The sequence below is a fragment of the Lactuca serriola genome, chromosome 3, assembly GCF_051521515.1.
Source record: "Lactuca serriola cultivar US96UC23 chromosome 3, Lser_US96UC23_V15, whole genome shotgun sequence".
In the NCBI taxonomy this organism is placed as follows: Eukaryota; Viridiplantae; Streptophyta; class Magnoliopsida; order Asterales; family Asteraceae; genus Lactuca; species Lactuca serriola.
In genome coordinates, this window is record NC_136410.1 from 253575787 (window position 1) to 253591470 (window position 15684).

A 15684-nucleotide genomic window follows, 5' to 3' on the forward strand; every position below is an offset into this window, starting at 1 on the left:
GAAAGGTGTATGATTTTGATAAAGTCTTATCAAAGCAATCTAGTATCAGAAATCTGAACTTTGGTAAGAAAGTCAATAAAGTATTGATTTCTAGAAGTCGAGCTGATTTCTGAGTACATGTCAAAGCTAGTGGGAGCATAAGTGTTATGCTAATAATCATCATGTTAGTGGAAGCATGATAATTATGATAAAGGTTGCAAGTTAGCAATGTTAATTATAGAAAACAAAAAGTTTCAACTGTGAAATAGTTGTTTTGCTATAATTAAGGAGAGGAAATTATACTTCATCTCAAATCTAAAAGCTTAGATTGAGGTTTTAATCATATTTAGTCAAGTATATATATGAATGTTATGTTGGAATGGCTCCACATAAGAAAATTCTGTATATGGGTCCATTATTTGCGTTCTAAAATTCGATTATGATTACGGCATCCCTTTTCATAATCTGATTTATGAGAACTTGGCAAATTGAAATGGAAATAGTATAGCAAAAGACTGGTTTAGTCTTTATGTGAGACATCATGAATCGTGTCCCATATGCTTCGGATATAGGATCGATTACATGTGCTATATATTCATCCTTTCTAAAGTTTTCCAAATGCCTGGAGCATTAAGAAGGGAAACGGTCTAGAATTGGATATGACTAAAAGGATTAAACAATTATCGAGGACAATCTAAGGTTTACCAAAGATTGGGTGCTCAAGGACAGTTGGAAGTATAGTGATAATTCTGGAAGGACCATATTGACATAATCTGTAAGGAGGCAACTCTTGTTTAGAAGTGATAGTCAAAATGAAATATGAAAATGTTTCAAAGTTAGAATTTTCAATCTGTTTAAGATTAGGAAACTTAATACAAGAAGGATGTTTCCAAGGAGCTCGTCTCCTTCGGAATACTCTGTAATGATTGTTGTCAAGTCTTTCTGACTTTGTGCATAATCATTACAAAAGGATCAATGCATATAAGTTTAGAATCTAACAGATTTCAGTAAATGGCTTGAATTTGGAATTCTTGCATTTGCAGTAAGGATTTAGGAGTGTGAAGTTCAATTGATCTAGTTCACAAAGTAAAGATCATAGACAAACATAGTATGCATACTTGGTGTATGGCATGACTAGTGTTTAGAAAACATAGTGTACATGCTTGGAGCATGGGACAACTATTGTTTTAAATTCAAGAATAAAGTTGATAGCTGAAACAGTATACAATGAATAATGTGTAATCATATGGTTATAAATAAAAGGTGTTTTATTTATATTCATAAGTTCTGAGACCATATTGGATTCGATTATTATTGTGTTTCATTTTGCATGTTTTAACTTCCAGAATAAACTAGGTCATTGTTCTGGATGACTAAGTTATTCAAACCATCCACAGTCGGTCATATGTTGGAAGTAGATAAGAATTAAGACTGTCATGGGTTGGCTAGTAGAGGGCTAAGATGTTGGACAAAGGGCTACAACACTCATGAGTGCTCATAAGTTCTGAGTATTGGATTCAACCCGCGCTTATTGGAATCACTTCATGGATTTTATCACGAGTGATCATGAGACGATAATATCTTATATTCTTCAAACCTAGAGATATGAGTTGTTACTATGAGTTGATAGTACATTGATTGCACGAAAACGCATTGGTAACTCAATGTTATAAAACGTGCCTTTGTGTATGATTCAACAAGTAGTAGAATAAGCCATATGAGTCGAAGTTTGTCCATTCCTTTTACCTTCGGGATAAAAGCGATATATGTGGGCCCCTCGATGATTTGATGATGACAAATGGAAGTGCTCGGCCGGGCCAGGACTCATTTGATTTGTTCAATTAGTCAGTCGTCATAAATCGGAAATCGGGAAACAGCAAATAGACAGAGAGAATGATTATAATCCATGTCTCAGTCTATATGATATCTAGAATGGAGGAATATATGATCCCTTATGTAATGGACAAGTCATTGACAAAGGTCAGAGTTCATCTACAAGGTCAGAGTTCGACAAAAGCTTTTGAGAGCTACGATTGCCAGTCGGCTCTTGAAGTCATACGCAATAATAGTTTTAGACTTATCCAAGTGGGAGACTGTTGGATTAATGTCTAAGTCCATAACTATAATTGGTAAGACTTGACCCGACCCGGCATGGTCAATTTGGGTTGCATGGCATCATGCACTTGGTATGAATAAATGAGAGAAATAAGACACTTATGGTTATTAATATATTATAAGTTCTAGTATATTAATAATAATAATAATAGTATTTAATTAGTATTGATCAAGAATTAATCTAGGATTAATTAAGTGATCAAAAGAAGACTAATTAAATATATGGGTTGATTGTGTAAATCATCCATACTTATATAGTGGGCTAATGCTCCATGGATTATCTAGTTGGGCTAAAACCCATATGATGCTTCATGGATGCTCCATGGTGTCTTTGTACCCGTGGATCATGGAAATGAAAGGCCATGTCAATTACGGTTTACATGGTGTAACCCTAACTATATATGCATCTTATTCTTGACCAAAATCGGCACTAGTATCATGCTAGAGAAGGGCTAGCCGATTTTCATGAAGTGTAGAATTCTCTCAAGTTATTCCAAGTGTATTTGGTGTTGTGTGAACCATTTGAGGTGTCACACTTGAGGCACCTGGCACTCAAGCTTCATGAAGACTTTCTACATCAAAGAGGTATGTATTCTATCTTGTTATATTCATTGTTTTGTATGCTAGATTAGGATAATACCTTGGATGTTCATATTTGTATGTATAATAGAGAAAACATAGATCCAAGGTATTTAGGGTTGCATGTACACTTAGGAGTGTTAGAATGCTCAAAACCCAACAGGTAGTTCTGGTGTCGACAGGGGATCAGGCTCGGACTCCGTATCCGGGCAGCTTGATGGTCAGATGAGGGAGTTCATTCTATCTAAGAGTATGCGTAGTATCATTGACCAGACTCCTGTGATCCTCAGTGTGATCAAGGAGGGCAGTGTAGAGATTAGTGATGAGAGGCCGAGTACATTCTGCACTGAGATAGCAGTCATGATAGAGATCAGTACGTTGATGTTTCAGGAATTCAGAGTTTGTGAGGTTTCAGATTGTCATGGGGGTTAGGGACCCCATTGTTAGCAGCAGATGGTTGGTAGATGTCGCCAATGCTTTTTGTACCAGACGTTGTTTCGAAAGGAGACAAGATCTTACTTTCTTCCTATCTCCAGAGGGATAGAGCACGAGATTGATAGGAAGAAGTTGGTAGTGAGTTGAGTGATGGTGTGATTAATGCTATGTCATGGGATGACTTTTAGACCAGATTCTGGGCAGAGTGTGCCCAGGCGATTGAGGCGCAGCAGTTAGCGCAAGAGTTGTTAAATCTCCACTAGACGACTAAGACTGTGGCATGGATCACTGCCAAGTCATGGGAAAGAGCTTATATGGTACCACAGTATGCAACAAATGAGGAATTTAAGAAGGTAGTTATCAGAACATATTGTAGAATGATAGCAGGGAGATCGTGAGTATCTCGGGGTGCAAGACACTGAATGATATGACTTCTAGAACCTGAGAGCGGGATATGGACTTGGAGCACATTGGCAAGAGGGAAAAAGATCAGTGGCTTATAGTGAAGGGTCTCGGGAGGAGACCGTAGATTTCAGATCAGCTTTTGAGAGGCTAGCAGGGTCAGATTCAGTACGGCACGTGCGGGAAACTGCACAAGGGAGCCATTCGTTTCAAGGGTTTGAGTAAGTGTAACCCTGAGTTATCCTCAGTTTGTGTCTGAATTATATTTTCAAGAGATGTCATATGCCAATTGCATGCCGAGAAGCATTAATGAATAGTGATAGAGCAATTCCCTAGATTACGGTGTTGGGAAAGTACAGCGTCATCTTGGTTTATTCCAAGATTGAGGGGTTGCACGAAAAGCATCTGAGGGAGGTGCTGGAGACTTTGAGGATGGAGAGAATTTTCGCAAGGTTCTTCAATTGTGAGTTCTGGTTGCGTGGGGTGCAACTTCTTGGGCACCTTGTCAATCAGAAGGGTATTCTAGTCGATCCGGCCTAGTTAGAGGCCGTGATGCAGTGGGGGATTCCGAGGTCTCCAATTGAGATTCGGAACTTCCTAGGTCTAGCAGGTTATTACCGAAGACTTATTCGGATTTTTTTTTTTTAAATTTGTGTGATCATTTGGATTAGCTGGTGTTGAAAACACTAGAAAGGGTAAGCGCGGTTCTAGAAGATTAACCATGGGTGGTAAAAAGGATCGGGAATCCTTTCCAGACAGTGAACTGTAAGGAGCTAGTTGAATCGAGGTGGGGGAGGAACCCTCGTATAGTAAGGAACGGAAGAAAGTACGAAGTTGGGATGAGTTCGCAACTTTGTTGAGCAGGATAGTAGTCCGAGTGGATGGTCGGATTGAGAAACGCATGAGTTGGGAGTTGGGAAACTCCACAGTATTGAGTGCGAGTAATAGCGATCAGTAGATGTTTGGTTTGGGAAACCAGGTTGAAGATTTTCTCGGCAGGACGTGATATTAGTTAGGATGTAAGACTACGGGACAGCCGTAGCATTCACCAGCAAGTAGACAGTACGGGAAGTGTAGCAAGGCTACGGGATGACCATAGTAATCACGTTAGATGATAGCTGGTTCGGAAAAACCAGGTTGGAGGATTGCCGACAGGATTCGAGTGAGTCAAGATGCAGATTGAGTGAAGGTACGACATGGGATGCCTTCAGATTAGTAGGCGGTGTAGAGTCAGAATGGAGAGTGTAGCAGGACTGCGGAATAGCCGTAGCATTCACTAGCAGTCAGATAGTATCAGAGTGTTGTAAGTCTGCGGGGGTAGCCGTAGCATTCACTAGCAGTCAGATAGTATCAGAGTGTTGTAAGTCTGCGGGGGTAGCCGTAGCATTCACTAGCAGTCAGATAGTATCAGAGTGTTGTAAGTCTGCGGGGGTAGCCGTATCATTCACTAGCAGTCAGATAGTATCAGAGTGTGGTAAGTCTGCGGGTGTAGCCGTAGCATTCACTAGCAGCCAAATAGTGTCAGAGTGTTGTAAGTCTGCGGGGGTAGCCATAGCATACACTAGCAGTCAGATAGTAGTAGTAGTAGTGTTGTAAGTCTGCGGGGGTAGCCGTAGCATTCACTAGCAGTCAGATAGTAGTAGTAGTGTTGTAAGTCTACGGGGGTAGCCATAGCATACACTAGCAGTCAGTAGTAGTAATGTTGTAAGTCTATGGGGGTAGCCGTAGCATACACTAGTAGTCAGACAGTAGTAGTAGTATTGTAAGTCTGCAGGGGTAGCCGTAGCATACACTAGCAGTCAGATAGTAGTAGTAGTGTTGTAAGTCTGCGGGGGGTAGCTGTAGCATTCACGAGCAGTCAGATAGCAGTAGTGTTGTAAGCTTGAGGATGTAGCCATAGCATTCGTCAGGTTAATAGTCAGCATGAGCGCGTTGTTTGGACGCGGGGGAAGCAGTAGTACCCACCAGTTCGGGTACAACAGTGAGAATATGGGAATCCACGGGTTAGATTTCAGATTTCCTAAATGGTTCAGTTATGGTTAACCGGCGATTCGACAGTTGGATCGTCACCACAGTTATGAGATCAGGAAAGCAGTGGACCGCTTGGGTTCGTGTATGTTAAGGGCTACCGTGAGTCTGGGAGCCACCATTTTTAGTCTTGGAATGGATGATGTCAGGATTCGACGTATGGACCCGGTCGGTGGGATCAGGAAGGGTCACAATGACAGGATGACTAGTGGAAACTAGTTTCAGAGAAAGATTCGTTCATAAGTCGTGGGAGCGACTAAATGAGGAGTCTTTGGACTCCACAGTTGAGCTGGAACTTGGTGTTGCAGATAACCGACGAATGATTGGAGACCAGGAAGGTCTCGAGATATTTTGGGAAGCAGCCATATAGCAGTTCAGTGCTTCATCCAGTTCAGTGTTTCATCCAGTTCAGTGCTTCTGTCAGTTTAGTGTTTCAGTCAGTTCAGTGTTGCAGGCAGTTCAGTGTTCGGATAGTTTCAGAGTTATGGACAGTATTAGTATTTGTGTTGGAATGCAAGTAAGGTCGGTTTAGTTGGTTGACTTGGAAATGGCAAGTCCCTCTCAGCAGGATCAGTCGAGTCTTCTGCCAAGTATAAGTGATCTACAAGAGTAATTAGGTAGGTAGCCTTTCTTTCAGGAAGGGAGACCCAAGTTTTTGGAAATTGAGTAGTCAGATGAGAAATAAGCAGGCTGGTTCCAGCAGCATCGATTCAGTATGGATGGCAGAATGGTTAGAATAGTTATAGATAGTCGAAGTATCTTCAGGAGTCGCTGGGAGCGACTAGGAGATTGCGATGGAGTGTAGAGACCGGTGGGAGTCCGGTAACCCAAATATCGGCAGATTAGTTGGACCAGGGTGGTCTCGGTTCGTCCGGGAGGCAGAGAAGGGACAGCAGAGATTTTTAGTCAATGGTAGTAATGGAAAGCAGACTACGGTAGAATTCGACTAGTTGATTGATGGGAGCTCAATATTAAGTATAGTAGCGAGAAGTGTCCAGTGGATACTAGCGGTAATGACCCGTACTGAGAGTGGCGGGAGTAGTGGATTCGCTGAAGGATGGGTCCTTCATAGTGTCAGAGAAGTGGTTGGTTATGGAGCGTTGCCTTGGAAAGGCCGGAAATTACGCAAGGAAAAAGAAAGGGGTGAACCCTTAGGGTGGTCAGCTTAAGTACTCGAGGAGTATCAGAAGGTTTGTCAGTCAAGTAAGTGGTGTTCCTAGAATGTTCAGGGTCAGGGTTGACCCGAGATTATTATCCGCAAAGATTAATGTTAGTCAGAATGGCCAGGCGAAAGGCCAGCAAAGGTGGTCAGCGGGTGTTAGGTCAACCAAGCGGAGTGTTGACAACAGTTTGCAAGGCGTTTGGCCGTAGAGAAACTTCGAGGACGAAGTTTACTTTAAGTGTGGGAGAGTTATAACACCCCGAATCAGAAATACCAAGAAAGGGAAGGAAACCCTAAGTTAAAGGGGTCAACTCATCGAGTCCATAGGTGAACTCGGCGAGTTGGAGCGGGACCCGTGTCGGGGTTTAAGTAACCGACTCGGCGAGTCGGAGGGACCAACTCGGTGAGTCCGGTCTGGGTTGGAAAACCCTAATTTTCGGGCTTGGTGCACTATTTAAGCATCATTTCAGGCCTTCACCCCATCCTCCATCACTCCCTTTACCTTCTCTCGAAACCCTAAGCAGCCATTGAGTGTCCTTGAGCTACTCTTGCCATTTTTGAGTGATTTAAAGCTAGAAGGAAGAAGGATTACCTTAGGTGATTCAAGAAGTAGCAGAGGACGCTGTGTTGGTGTGTCATTTCAGATCCTAGAAAGGTATGAAGCTCATACCTTGGCTGTATTTCACTTAGATCCCCTTTCCTAGTTAGATCTTGTCATTTTGGGCGATTTCCAAGGCCAATTTGTGTATTGTGCCTTTGTGAGCAAAGAGAACTTTGGATCTAAGTGTATCTTGGCCTAGAGAATCATAAAGAATCAGTCCTTGAGTTGATTGTTAAGCCCTTTTGTCTTAAACCCTAGTTCATGGTGTATTTAGCCTAGATCTCCTTAGCTACACATAAAGTTTGCCACTTTACCTAAGGAATAGGCTTTAGAAGAGTGGATCTACAGTTTGGAGTCCATGCATGACTCAAAAGCCTCTAGATTTATGAAGGAATGAATAGACTCGGCGAGTCCTTCGAGTGGACTCGACGAGTAGTATGAAGATGGAGATGAACTCGACGAGTTGGATGAACAACTCGGCGGCGAGTCTGTTGAAGATTGCCTCGGACTCGGCGAGTTTGTTCTTGGACTCGGCGAGTCAAGCCGCGAAACCCCAAACCCTTCGAGTTAAGACTTGGATCAGTGAGTTGAGTGGGGACTCAGTGAGTTGGCCAGGTCAGGACTCGGAAATCGGTAGACTCGGCGAGTCGAGTCGCGAATGAATGGATTCTGAGCGTATAAACTCGGCGAGTCAGTAGGCAGACTCGACGAGTAGGGTTGACCAGGACTTTGACTTTGACCAGAGTTGACTTAGTTGACTTTTAGAGGACTGTCAAACTAAGTGTCATATTGATATTGGTAGCTCGGAGAGCTAGAGGAGCAGCGGCTCAGAGGATTGTCGGTTAGCAGCTAGAGGATTATCGGCAGAGCTCAGCAGTTTAGGTGAGTTTCCTTCCAGTAGGAACGTGTCTAAGGCCACAATGCCGGCCCGTTTAGCTAGCAGTAGTTTCCGGACTTCAGTCCGATGCAGTAGTTAGTATGTTTGATGCCTTCATGGCTCAGACAGGATTTATGTGTTATGTGTTCCGGGCCACGGCCCGATGCAGTATGCAGTATATGTGTGTTCATGCTAGTTGATATGTTTATGTTATGCTTTGTTCAGTTAGTCCGGACTTCGGTCCGATGCAGGGGACAAGGTCCCAGTCAGTTTCCGGACTTCGGTCCGATGCAGGGGGCAAGGCCCCAGTTAGTCCGGACTTCGGTACGATGCAGGGGACAAGGCCCTAGTCAGTTTCCGGACTTCGGTCCGATGCAGGGGGCAAGGCCCCAGTTAGTCCGGACTTCGGTCTGATGCAGGGGACAAGGTCCCAGTCAGTTTCCGGACTTCGGTCCGAAGCAGGGGGCAAGGCCCCAGTTAGTCCGGACCTCGGTCTGATGCAGTGGGCAAGGCCCAGTATGTTCTTTATATGTTATTGTATGGTATGTGGTAGATTGGGGGAGCTCACTAAGCTTCGTGCTTACGGTTTTTAGTTTTGGTTTTAGGTACTCAGTTTTCAAAAGAGGGGCTCGGGAAGATTGCAACGCACACACCATAGACAGTTAGCCTAGGAATGTTTTACTCTGATAATGAGATTACGTTTTGAATTGATTCTCGGAATTATGATATGAATTATGATACAGTTTTTATAAATATGGTTTTAGTAATGTTTTAAAAGAAAATTTTTAGTCATGAAAATTGGGTCGTTACATCAAGTAATTTGAAAAAGTACTTTTAGCGATTTAGATACACCAATAGAATTAGAAATTAGAGATGGTCGTATAATTAATAATAAAGAAAGTATTATTGCAAAAGGAAAAGGTAATTTAATTGTAGGAAAAATAAAATTTGATATTAATATTCAACTAGGATTAAGTATTAAAGATAAAAATCTAAGTAATAGTATTATTGTACGATATAAATTATTAAGACAAAATTTTATGTTAAAAGGTAATCATCCGTTTACTATTACATATCAAATAAATTATGCATTAACGACTTCGCATCATAGTATTACATTTAAAAATGAAGATAAAATTTATATAGATAAATTATTTACCCCTTTATTATCACTTGAATCACCAAATACGACTAATAACAGAATATTTAATGAAACCAATTTTCAACCAATAGTAACTACTCCGTTAATAAAAAGAAGTCCAATTATAGAGCCTCCAATTTCAACTATAACATGTAGATCCACCATCTCGGAATGTCAACCTACAACATTCACTGAAAATCAAAATGAAAAATTAGAAGATATTAAAGAAATTATTAGATCACTAAGTTTAAGAATATGACAGAATCATCTAGTCATTCTTTAAAATATTTTAACACACTTGAAGGTTCATATCAAAATACAAAACCATGCATACCAGATAAAGAAATGATTATAGAAATACCGCAAAATTTACCACAAGAAACAATATATAATATTGGTCTTAATTCTGAAGAAGATAAATCAATAGGAGATAAATTAAATATAATTAGTCAAAAATTAAATAATATTATAGAAGTAGAAAGTTTACTTGTATTAAAACAAATTCATGAACTATTACAAAGTTTAACTCAACAGAAAATATTACTTGAAAAATATTTAAAAATAAAAACTATTAAAGAAGAACCAATTAAAATGTAACACCGTAAAAATTAAAGCAATTTTTCACATTTTCAAAACAAATTTTTCATTCACAATTATTAATAAAATCTCCTTGTATCATATCTCTGTTCAACAAAACATTTCCCAAGATCGAATTACATAAAACTCCATGTGTGTGTACGAACCATGCCGACGCCTTCCCACGCTCCTCACTAGTACCTGGAACACATAACACAAAAAACTATAAGCACGAAGCTTAGTGAGTTCCCCAAAATACCACTCTAACACATATTAGCCACTCAAGGCTATAACTCTGCTGACCCTCTGGTCAGTGTGTCTTAGTGGGACCCTCTAGTCCCAACTCTCTGTGGGCCCTCTAGCCCTAACTCTATGGACCCACTGGTCCTATCTCTGGAAACTCTTAATCATGCATATCACATATCACAATAACACATGAATAGCATACAAATACACTGGCACATAACTCAACAGTACACTAGCACATAACTTTGTTACCACTCTAGGTAAAATATAGTGAGAAGACTCACCTCAGATGTCTCGGTAAATCTCTGACTCGATAGGAATATGGCCTAGCCTCCGCCTAATCACATAAAGTAAATACTCTCATAAATATAACTCTCGAGACTAGACTCAACCCTCTCTTGGCACCTTTAGAAGGGTAAAAGACCATTTTACCCCTCTCTTGACACAAAGACCCCAATGTTGACCAAACCCTCAAAGTCAACAAAAGTCAACGGTCAAACTTTGAGCCGACTCGGCGAGTACATTAGGGCGATTCGGCGAGTCTCTTTCCACAAATAACTCTAGATACTGCTCACGCATCTCTAACTCCGGCTCCCAGGTCAGCTCGGAACCCTTCCGATGTTGCCACTGGACCTGAACCAATGGCACCCCTTGTTTCTCAAAACCTTGATCCTTCTATCCCGAATCGCGATCGGCCTCTCAACATAGTTCAGGCTCACATCCACCTGAATGTCCTCTAATGGAACCACTATCGACTCATCAGCGATACACTTCCTCAACTGAGACACGTGGAAGGTATTATGAATCTGACTCAACTTCGCAGGTAGCTCCAAACGGTACGCTACCTTGCCCACCCTGGCGGTCACCCTGAAAGGACCAATATACCGAGGCCCCAACTTTCCTTTCTTCCTGAATCGGATCACTCCTTTCCAAGGAGATACCTTCAGGAGTACGAAGTCACCAACTTGGAACTCGAGCTCCGAGCGATGCCTGTCTGCGTAGCTCTTCTGACGACTCTGAGCCGTCAGTAACCTCTGCCTGACCTGTTGTATCTGTTCAGTCGTCTGAAGTACTATCTCTGTACTACCCATCACACGCTGACCGACCTCACCCCCAACAAATGGGAGTCCGACACCTCCTCCCATACAACAGCTCAAAGGGTGGCATACCAATGCTCGAATGATGGCTGTTGTTATAGGAAAACTCATCCAAAGGTAAATATGTGTCCCAACTCCCTCCGAAGTCCAGTACACATGCCCGGAGCATGTCCTCGAGCGTCTGAATCGTCCGCTCACTCTGCCCGTCGGTCTGTGGGTGGTATGTGGTGCTAAAATGCAGCCTCGTACCCAACTCCTCATGAAATTTCTTCCAGAACCTGGAAGTGAAACGCACATCTCGATCTAAGATGATTGAGATCAGCACTCCATGCCGTGATACCACCTCCTTCACCTACAACTCTGCCAACCTCTCAGCGGAAGAGCTCTCACTGATAGCAAGGAAGTCAGCGCTCTTCGTCAACCTGTCCACAATCACCCAAATTGCATCGACGCCCCTTGCAGTCCTTGGCAATTTGGTGATAAAATCCATGGTAATCTGTTCCCACTTCCACTCAGGAACCTCCAACGGCTGCAACTTACCATGCGGTCTCTGGTGCTCGGCCTTAACCCTGTGACAGGTCAAACACCTCTCAACGAACCATTCAACATCCCTCTTCATACAGGGCCACCAATACTCTCTCTTCATGTCCAAATACATCTTAGTGGCCCTGGGATGGATCGAAAACCTTGATCTATGCGCCTCCTCCATCAAGATGGTACGCGTTCCGCCCACAAACGGTACCCAAATCCGACCCTGAAAGGTCATAAGCCCTCGGCTATCGGTGACGAACTCTAACACCTGCCCAATAACCTGCTCTCTCTTACGGTTCTCTGGTCTCACGACCTCAGCATGGGCCCCTCGAATGGTGTCAAACACTAGAGTCATCATTATCAGTCTCATACAAATGTCTCGTATCGGGGCGCCCTCTGCCCTACGACTCAGGGCATCGGCTACAACGTTAGCCTTGCCCGGGTGGTACAGGATCTCACAATCGTAATCCTTCACCACATCCAACCATCTCCCCTGGCGTATGTTCAGTTTGGGCTGATACATCAAATACTTCAAGCTCTTGTGGTTCGTGTATATGGTACACCGAACCCCATACAGATAGTGATGCCAGATCTTGAGGTCGAACACTACTGCCCCCAACTCCAGATCGTGGGTGGGATACCTAGACTCATGAGGTTTCAGCTGCCTCGATGCATATGCTATCACATGCCCCCTCTGCATAAGCACCGCTCCCAACCCCGATATCGACGCGTCACAATACACTACGAAATCCTCCATCCCCTCCGGAAGGGCTAACACCGGGGCTTCGCATAGTCTCTAGCGAAGTGTCTAGAAGGAGGCCTGCTGCTCTGGGCCCCATGAAAAAGCAACACCCTTCCGGGTCAACTTGGTGAGTGGCACGACGATCTTGAAGAAATCCCTGATAAATCTCCGGTAATAGCCTGCCAATCCTAAGAAACTCCTGATCTCGGTGGGGGATCTCGACACCTCCCAACTCATCACTGCCTCAATCTTGGCTGGATCGACCAATATCCCATTCTGGTTAACGAGGTGCCCAAGGAACTGGACCTCACGTAACCATAAATCACACTTAGAGAATTTGGCGTAAAGCCTCTCCGATCTCAAAACTCCAAGGATCTCCCTCAAATGCTCATCATGCTGCTCTCTGAATTTTGAATACACCAATATATCGTCGATGAACACAATCACCGAGCGGTCCAACATCAGCCTGCACACTCTGTTCATGAGATCCATGAACACCGCCGGTGCATTGGTGAGCTCGAAAGGCATCACCATGAACTCGTAATGTCCGTAACGAGTCCTGAACACTGTCTTCTGGATATCCTCATCTCACACCCTCATCTAATGATATCCATACCTCAAGTCAATCTTGGAGAACCAAGATGCTCCCTGTAACTGATCAAACAAATCGTCGATCCTCGACAACGGGTAACGATTCTTGACCGTCAACTTGTTCAACTCCCGGTAATCAATGCACATCCGGTGTGAACCATCCTTTTTCTTGACAAAGAGGATAGGCGCTCCCCACGGCGAACTGCTCGGCCGAATAAACCCCTTCCCCAACAGCTCCTGAAGCTGTGAGGATAACTCATGCATCTCTGGAGGTGCAAGGCGATAGGGCACCTTGGCGATAGGTGCTGCCCCGGAACCAAATCGATACGAAATTCTACCTGCCTTTCACGAGGCACACCCGGCAACTCCTCTGGGAAAACATTTGGGAACTCTCGCACTATCGGAACCTCATCAACTGACCTCGGCCTTCCTTAATCAACCCTCGTATCCATCACATACGCCACAAACCCACTACATCCCTGCTATAGACTCTGTCTCGCTCTAGCGGCCGAACAAAATGTTGACCCAGAACGTGTACCCTCGCCGTACAACGGTGTGCACTCCCCCACTAGGGTCTCTTATGGTCACCAGCTATCTCTCGCAGTTGATAACGGCTCCAAATTTGCTCAACCAGTCCATGCCCACGATGACACAGACATCTCCCATCGCAATAGGAACTAAATCAATCAGAAACTCAATGCCGAAAATCTCGAGTACACACCCTCGGATCACCTCAGTGGCATACACCGCCCTCTCATCAGCTATGGAAACTCTCAGAGGTCGACTCAACGCCTCTCGGCTAATACTGATGTGCTGACTAAAAGCCAAAGATACAAAAGACCGACTCGCACCCGAGTCAAATAACACCAAGGCAGGTACCAAACTCATAAGAAAAGTACCTACGCATAACATAATATAAACACAATATCTCAAACATCAAAACAAATACATGAAAGAATACATACCAGCCGTGACATCGGGCGCTGCGCGGACCTCCTCCGCGGTCAACTGGAAAGCTCTCCCTCGTGCCTTCGGTGCCTCAGCCTTTACAGGCCGACTGTCTGTAGCTCTCACTGCAGCGGTCAGAAATTCCTGGGTCAAACGCTCCCTCTCCACCTGGGGAACGTACTCATCTCGAAACATAGCAGTGAACCTCTCCCAGGTCACTGCAACAAGCTCAGCAGGAGAATAATGCGCCGTCACAAACTTCCACCAGTCCTTCGCTCCCAAGCGAAGCTGGTTTAACGCGAACCGGACTCTCAAATTCTCTGGAGATGAGCAAGTAAAGAAACACCCCTCTATGTCTGATATCCACCTCATCGTTGCAATCGGATCCTGGGTCCCATCAAACTCGGTGGTTTTGTGTTGCTGAACTCTCGGAACAGCAACACATCACCACCCTGCGGCCTAGTCGCAACTATAGATGCAATGACCACAGCAACCGCAACCTCAGAAAGAGCAGCGTATCTCTCGTCAAATTTCTCTATCAATGTGGTATTAATAGACCAGAACATCTCTGGTATCGCTGCCCTGATGGCCACAACCACCTCCTCATGGATGATCCTACGGATCTCCGCATCACTCGTACCGCTGCTCCCTGGCGTGTGGCGTGTCCCAACCATGATCTCCCTCTGAAATATGACATAAGAATATTAGGGAATCGTTCGAGTATACCCACACTCGATGACTCCACCCTACTTGTTCCTTAGTACTCTATGGGTTCTTACTTGGACTGTGCACTGACCCGGTGTTTTCAGTAGTACGGGCCCAATACTACTGTCCACACCGCATCAGCATTCATCCCAAGTCCTCCTCCCAGATTCCCAAATCCCAAGTACTCTACTCTCCTTAATCATATGCTACTCACTAGTAGATATCTCGTAAGCTCCTCACTGCTATCTAAACATTCACAACATCTCTAGCAGCAAAACTCCTAGACTAAGGCATCATATATCAGGCCACTCTAGTCCTAATAAGAATACCTATTCCACTCTAGCATGCAGTAACATAACTCATCATATATCATAACATAATATATCTCGTAACACTTATTGCAAGGGTATTTTGGGAAATCAACGTTCGGGCGCTGGCTGATCGTACACACAGCTCTGCTCCGTTTGTCTCAAAACTCTTTTTACTCTTTTAAAAATTGTTTTTTTATCAAAAAAAATTTCTCAAATCCTCAGTTTGAGTTCAAATACGCCCGAAGATGCATTCGAATCCCTCAAACCAAGGCTCTGATACCAACTTGTAACACCGTAAAAATTAAAGCAATTTTTCACATTTTCAAAACAAAATTTTCATTCACAATTATTAATAAAATCTCCTTGTATCATATCTCTGTTCCACAAAACATTTCCCAAGATCGAAATACATAAAACTCCATGTGTGTGTACGAATCATGCTGACGCCTTCTCGCGCTCCTCACTAGTACCTGGAACACATAACACAAAACACTGTAAGCATGAAGCTTAGTGAGTTCCCCAAAATAACACTCTAACACATATTAGCCACTCAAGGCTATAACTCTATTGACCCTCTGGTCAGTGTGTCTCAGTGGGACCCTCTAGTCCCAACTCTCT